Source organism: Dromiciops gliroides, chromosome 6 (genome assembly GCF_019393635.1).
Source record: "Dromiciops gliroides isolate mDroGli1 chromosome 6, mDroGli1.pri, whole genome shotgun sequence".
NCBI classification, from domain to species: Eukaryota; Metazoa; Chordata; class Mammalia; order Microbiotheria; family Microbiotheriidae; genus Dromiciops; species Dromiciops gliroides.
The window spans coordinates 90,751,644-90,757,643 of NC_057866.1; the positions used below are offsets into that span (position 1 = coordinate 90,751,644).

Sequence of the window (6,000 nt, forward strand, 5' to 3'; positions counted from 1 at the left end):
CCTTCTCCCCCTCCCCACACTGTCACCAAATCCAACAAATTCCATCCCTAAAACGTCTCACATCTGTTCCTCAATTCAACTCCAGAAGCACCCTGCTAGTCCAAAACCTCACTAATTATTGGGTGGAAAAGTCCAACTGATAGCTTCCTCTACTCTCTCTTCTCCAATCCAGACCCACCTACTACACTGACTTCAGTGTAGTCCCTAAAGCAGGAATCTGACCCGACTTCGCAGATCAAACATCCACTGGCTTGCCTTAGCCCATCAAATAAAAGTCCAAATTCCTTGGTCTGACATTCATATACTGCAATCGGACTTCAACCTACCTTTCCAGCCTTCTTTTTCACTATTCAAATTCAAATGGAAGGTGTGTGGTGTTATGAGAGAGAGCTGTTCTCTGAATCAGGCAGACCCCGGTTTAACTCCAGACTCTCACACATAACTGGAAGTGTGACCCCTGGCAAATGACTTAACCTCTCAGTTCCCCCTGGCAACTTTCTAAAACTCCAAACTGTATCTGCATTCCTTACCAAGAGGCTCTCTGTGAAAAAATAAATTCACATAACTCTGTGCTCCAACCAAACTGGCCTACTCCCCCCCTTCCCCCGCCACACACAGAGCTGATAGACACCTTGTCAAGTCCCTAAACTTGCTCTCCTTTTTCTCAATATAGTAAGTAAAATCTCCTCCTTCCCTCACCCACAACTCCCCACTATTACCATCCTCTAAAGGAAATCACAAAACCCGTCTCCTCAACAAAGCCTTTCCAGATTCTCCATCCCCTTGGGAAAGCAAAAGTCTCCCTCATCTTATCTCTGAACATTCTATACAGCCTGCAGCTCTTATCGCCCCACCGTCCGCCCCTTAGGGTGACTGTAAGCTTACGGAAGGCAGCAGCTGTGTCTTATCTTTATAGCTCCCCCAGCATCTGGAGAAGCCGGTTAGGCATATTTGGCACTTAATAAGTGCCAATCTCCTTCCACCCAGCCCTCCTCCCCAATCTTTGTCCAATGAAATCTTACCCTCTCTTTCAAGACCTACCTCAAAAACAACCTCCTTTCCCTGAAGCGTCCCGAGATTGTCTCCCAACTATAAGAAGTGCTCTCTTCCGAAGCTCCATAATATTCTACCCATCCCAATCTTTTATAATCCAGTGATTCCCTTACTAGATTGTAAACACTCACAGAGCAGCACAAACCCTGTCACGGCGCAAGGAAGCCTAGAGATCACCCAATACAAAACTATGTTACACAAGAAGAAAGAGTCCCTGAGAAGGGAAGTAACTGGCCCAGTCACCAAATATTAAGTGGCAGAGCTAAAATTCAAACTCAAGCTTTCTGACTCATCTTTCCAACTCCTGCCCTACTCCCTGTCTTTGGCATATTCAATCAATTTTTTAATTGATTGAATGAATGACTCCTCATGAACTGTTCCTAAGAGGACTCAGATGTGTACAAACTGGGAAGCCTGTCAGGTACTATTAGTTTTTCCAGCCACACCGTCCGAGTTCAATAAACATAGTTCGCAACGCTCCAGCTGCCTTAGACTGGAGGGTCAAGCAAATACAATATACACTCTCCAAAAGATCGACCGTTTGAGCAAAGTTCAGCCCCAAGGAGGGGATGGAAGGGTGGGGGGAGACATGGCCCTTCAAAATTAAGAGTAGCTGCGGGTGGGGGGCGGGTTCTCCTCCCTCCTCCCCCCTCCCCCAAATCTAACGGAAGAAATCAAAACACGTCGGAGCAAAGGGGCTCCAGCCCTACCAATAGCGCTCGGCTCTCCGGGGCTAACCTCGGCATTAAACAGGAAATATACGAAGCCAGGGGACTGTCTGGTGGAGCAGAGCGGAGAGGAACGGTGCTGGTCCGCTCGCCGCCTTCGCCCTGCCTGCCGGCTCTCCCTTCAGACCACAGTAAAGGAACAAGCAAACCTTTGAGTCCAACCCCCTAGTGCAGCAGAAGAATAAACTGAGGTTCGTGGTGGGGGAAGGGGGGAGAACTGGCCCAAGATCGAGAACTAATGAATGGCAGAGACTCACTAGAACCCAGGTCTCCGGCTTCCCGGGCCGGCGCTCGCTCTCCGTGGCAAGGACCACGGGCAAAGCCCCGCCGGACCGATAGAAGCCTAGTGGCCTTTAAGAGCAAGAATCAATCCCCCGCCCCCCACCACCACCACCTCCCGGGGCCAGCGGGTCTGCGAAGTGCACCCTCCCCGCCCCCAACACATACACGCACACGCACACACACACACACGCACACACACACATTGACACGCACACGTTGACACACACACTCACGCTTCGTGCACACGCTCCACCAGGAGGGCAGAAACTGCCCATCCGCTGCTTGACGGATGCTCATGTCATCCTCCCAGTTTTTTCCATGTGCAGCAGGGGGACAAGGGAGGGGGATGTCGGGGCGGGGGGCGGCAGTGGAGAGAGAAAGAAGGGGACCCTTTTTAACCGCCCTCCCCCCCCCCGCCTTTGTTTTCCTGCTGTCCGGTTTACCGGGAACTTCTAGTTAATGACACTTTGCTGGAGGCCCTAAGGCAAGCCCGGGCTCTCAGGAACAAGTTCCTTTTTCCCTTCTTTTTTTGCTATTTTTTAAAAAAAGGGCAACCCCGGGTCGGGGTAGAGCCAGCTCCCCGACCCGCGCGCCCCGGAGCGCGCGCGCACAGCCGTACAACCCACACGCACACGCACACGCACCCAGATCCACATCCACACACCCTGTCCCGGTTAAGGCAAGCTGCTCGCGTCCGAGGAGCGGGGTGTTTCCCAGCGGGAGTCGCCGGGACAGGGGCCAGAGGCGAGCCCGTTGGAGAGAGCCCACACGACCGGGAGGGCCAGGCAGGGCCGGGCCGAGCCGAGCGGGGCAGGAGAGGGAGCCCGGAGCGCTTACCTCAGCAGCTCCGCGCCCTTCCCGCAGGTAGCGAGCGAGCCGAGCCGCGGCGATCCCGATTTCCTAGGACCCGGCCGCCGCAACAATGGGGAGGAGGGAAGGGGAGGGGAGGGGGCGGGGGCGCCGGGAGCCGCTGGGCTGGCCGGGCCTCGGAGGAGGAGGAGAGAGAAAGGAGGAGAAGGAGGAGCTGGCGGCTGCTGGGGCGGGAGGGGTGTGGGTGAGAGGGACAAGAGAGAGAGGGGAGGGCAGAAAGGAGGAGGAGAGGGAGGTGGGGGCGAGGAGGAGAGAGAGGAAGGGGTGGGGGAAGGGGAAGTGGAGAAGGGGAAGGGTGGGAGAGAGAAGAGGAGAAGGAGGGGAGGGAGGGAGGAAGGGGGCGGAAGGGAAAAAAGAGGAGGAGAAAAAGGAAAGGGGGAAGAGGGAGCGAAAGGAGAGGAAAATGAAATCTGCGCAGGCGCGTCTTCCCCGCAGCTTTCTCTCTTGCGGGGGCCCCCCAGCTCCCGCCCCAGAATGGACCGTTTGCGGCGCCCCGGGTCCTGCGAAGTAAGGACAGCCCAGCGGACCAATGGGACCCTCGACCGGGGGCGCTACTTCGGAGAAGTCGGGGAGGAGCCGGGATGGAACAAAGGAGGGATGTCCTGGGGTAGAGGGTGAGGGGACAGGTTAACCTCTCCCCCCCCACCCCAACACACACACGTACACACTACCCCAACTTCCAGGGGGCAGCCCGCCAACTGTTTGGCCGCCCAGCCCACAGATCCCCAGGAAAAGCTTCTAGCCAAGATTCTACCTCAGCTCTCCAGCTGTGCCCCAGGGGCAGAAGTCAGCAAAAGAGCCCTCTGAGGAAGAGGGAGATCACAGAGATGGCTCAGGCTGAAGTTAACCTCCTGGAAGGAACGGAAAGAAAGCCGCCTGCCCGCTCCTGGGCTCTACAAGAGTACGGACATCTTTCTCGGAATCATGGAAAGTTTTAGAGATCATCTTAGTCCAGCTCTTTCACAGATAGGAAAACTGTGGGTTTAGGAAGGTAGTGAAGTGACTTGACTAAGGTCATCCAGCAAGTTAATGGTAGAACTTGGATTTGAACCCAGGATTTATAGCTAGAAGGGACTTCGGATGTCTTCTAATTCATAGCATCCTAGTTTTTTTGTTTGGTTGGCTGGTTTGATTTTGGGGTTTTGTATCTTAATTTTAAAGGTAAGGAAACTGTGGGCTTACAGAAAAGAAGTGGTCTCACATCCACTAAAAAGAAGGGTAATGGAAGTCTTCTGACTCCCAAGTCCAATGCTTTATCCACTCTACTGAAAATGACAGAGCTGAGATTTGAACCCAGGTTGGTTAACTCCAAATATAACACACCTTCCATTACACCATAACTGTCTCAACCTGATTCCAATGTCAGAGATTCTCACTAGGAAATGAGGGATGAGTAACGTTTGAGAAATAACTCTGACTCTACCTAGGCCTAGCTGCCAGACTACTCTAAACATATTCATATTCCTAATAAGGGAAGGACCAGGTAATCTGTCACAAAGATCTCAGAAGTCATCTAGCCTAACCCATAACCATCCTAGAAAACCTTCCACAGCTTGACTCATCCAACCTCTGTTTAAAGACCTCTCACTAGTAGAAACCCAGCACCTCCCTAGACAGTTCATTCTACTCTGGGGACATTTCTTGGATTTGTCTGGAGTCACAGGCTAGTCACAGCTGGGATATAGCCTCAGTATTCTGAGTAAATCCTTTGCTCTTTCTACCACATCTCAAGCACCTTCCCTCTTTCTCAATGGGTCACTTGAGAAATAAAATTAATTATGATGCTATTTATGTTTAGGCTTGAGCTACATTTCCATGACAGCTTTGCCACACTCCGAATTATAGACAGGTGCAGATTGGTCATGTGGGAACATTTTGCACTAGGAGGGAAATCTGTAGAAAATACTGCACCAGGTTTACAGCATTCAGTGAATTTACATGAGGTAATGAAAGCCTGAAAAGTTCTCTCGGCTTCTTGATCTCACAGAATCATATCCAATCATAGTGCAGATTTGCCATAGCTTTCCTTCCAATGAGTAAGAGTCATAGATGCAGTTGTCCTCTGCAGTGATCTCTGAGCCCAAGAATATCAAAAAAGCTGAAGGCAGCCACATAAAAAGTTAGAGCTGGAAGGGACATGCAGAAGCTGGAGGGGACCTTAGAATATAGAATGTCAGAAGAGAGAGAAACCTTAGAACATGGAAGAGTAGAGCTGCAACAGACCTGAGAACAGTTAGAGTCAAAATGGGTCTTGGAAATCATGTCATCTGGTCCTTCCACTGATGAAGAAACTCAGGCCCATAAAGGAGAAGGAGCTTCCCCCAGACCAGTCCAGTGCTTTCCTCACTACTTTTCCTCTTATGCACTTTGGAACAATCAATACTATGATGATCAATTCCAGTGTTTGTGTTAAATGCCTACTATGTGCAACACTTTATGCTACAGTCTATTGCAAATAATTATAACTCCTTTTTTTTAAGATTTTTTTTTTTTGGTGAGGCAGTTGGGGTTAAGTGACTTGCTCAGGGTCACACAGCTAGTAAGTGTCAAGTGTCTGATTCCAGGTCCGATGCTGTATCCACTGTGCCACCTAGCTGCCCCATAACTCCCCTTTCTATACCTTTTTAAGGTTTCCATGGTACTTCCTTTACAGTACTCCTTGAGGTAGATGGTACAAGTACTAGTAATATATCAGAGAAGTTAGGACCAGAAGGAAGTATAGAAGTCATTTAGTCCAACCCCTTCATTTTACTGATGAGAGAACTGAGTCGAAGAGAGATTAAATGACTTGTCCAAATCCAACATGACTGATCTTGTGACATTGTGTTGCCTCCTGCTTTTCCAGCTCTGACTATTTCACTTCAAGGCAATACCATTTATTTGGGGGCTACTTTGTACTGGGCACTGGAGGGTGTTTGTTATTTAGTCAGTCATATCTGACTTTTTGTGACCCCATGGACAATAGAACACCAGGACCTTCTATCCTCTGTTATCGCTCAAAGTCTGTCCAAGTTTATGTTCATTGTTTCCATGACACTATCAATCTATTTCATCCTCTGCTGTCCCC

General features: G+C 50.4%; 1 protein-coding gene across 5 annotated transcripts in view; it reads right to left on the bottom strand.

Annotated features, from left to right (window-relative positions):
- The window catches only part of AFAP1 (actin filament associated protein 1), a 242,686-nt gene extending 239,675 nt beyond the window's left edge, over positions 1–3,011 (bottom strand). For 3 of the 5 annotated variants that reach the window (XM_043973036.1, XM_043973040.1, XM_043973035.1), the window contains exon 1: positions 2,901–2,999. The gene's annotated coding sequence lies outside the window, so the exon portion shown is untranslated. Of the gene's footprint in view, positions 1–2,900 lie in introns of all 5 variants that reach the window. The other 2 variants (XM_043973039.1, XM_043973038.1) reach the window with 2 other exon arrangements.
- Between the last annotated feature and the right edge of the window lie 2,989 nt (positions 3,012–6,000).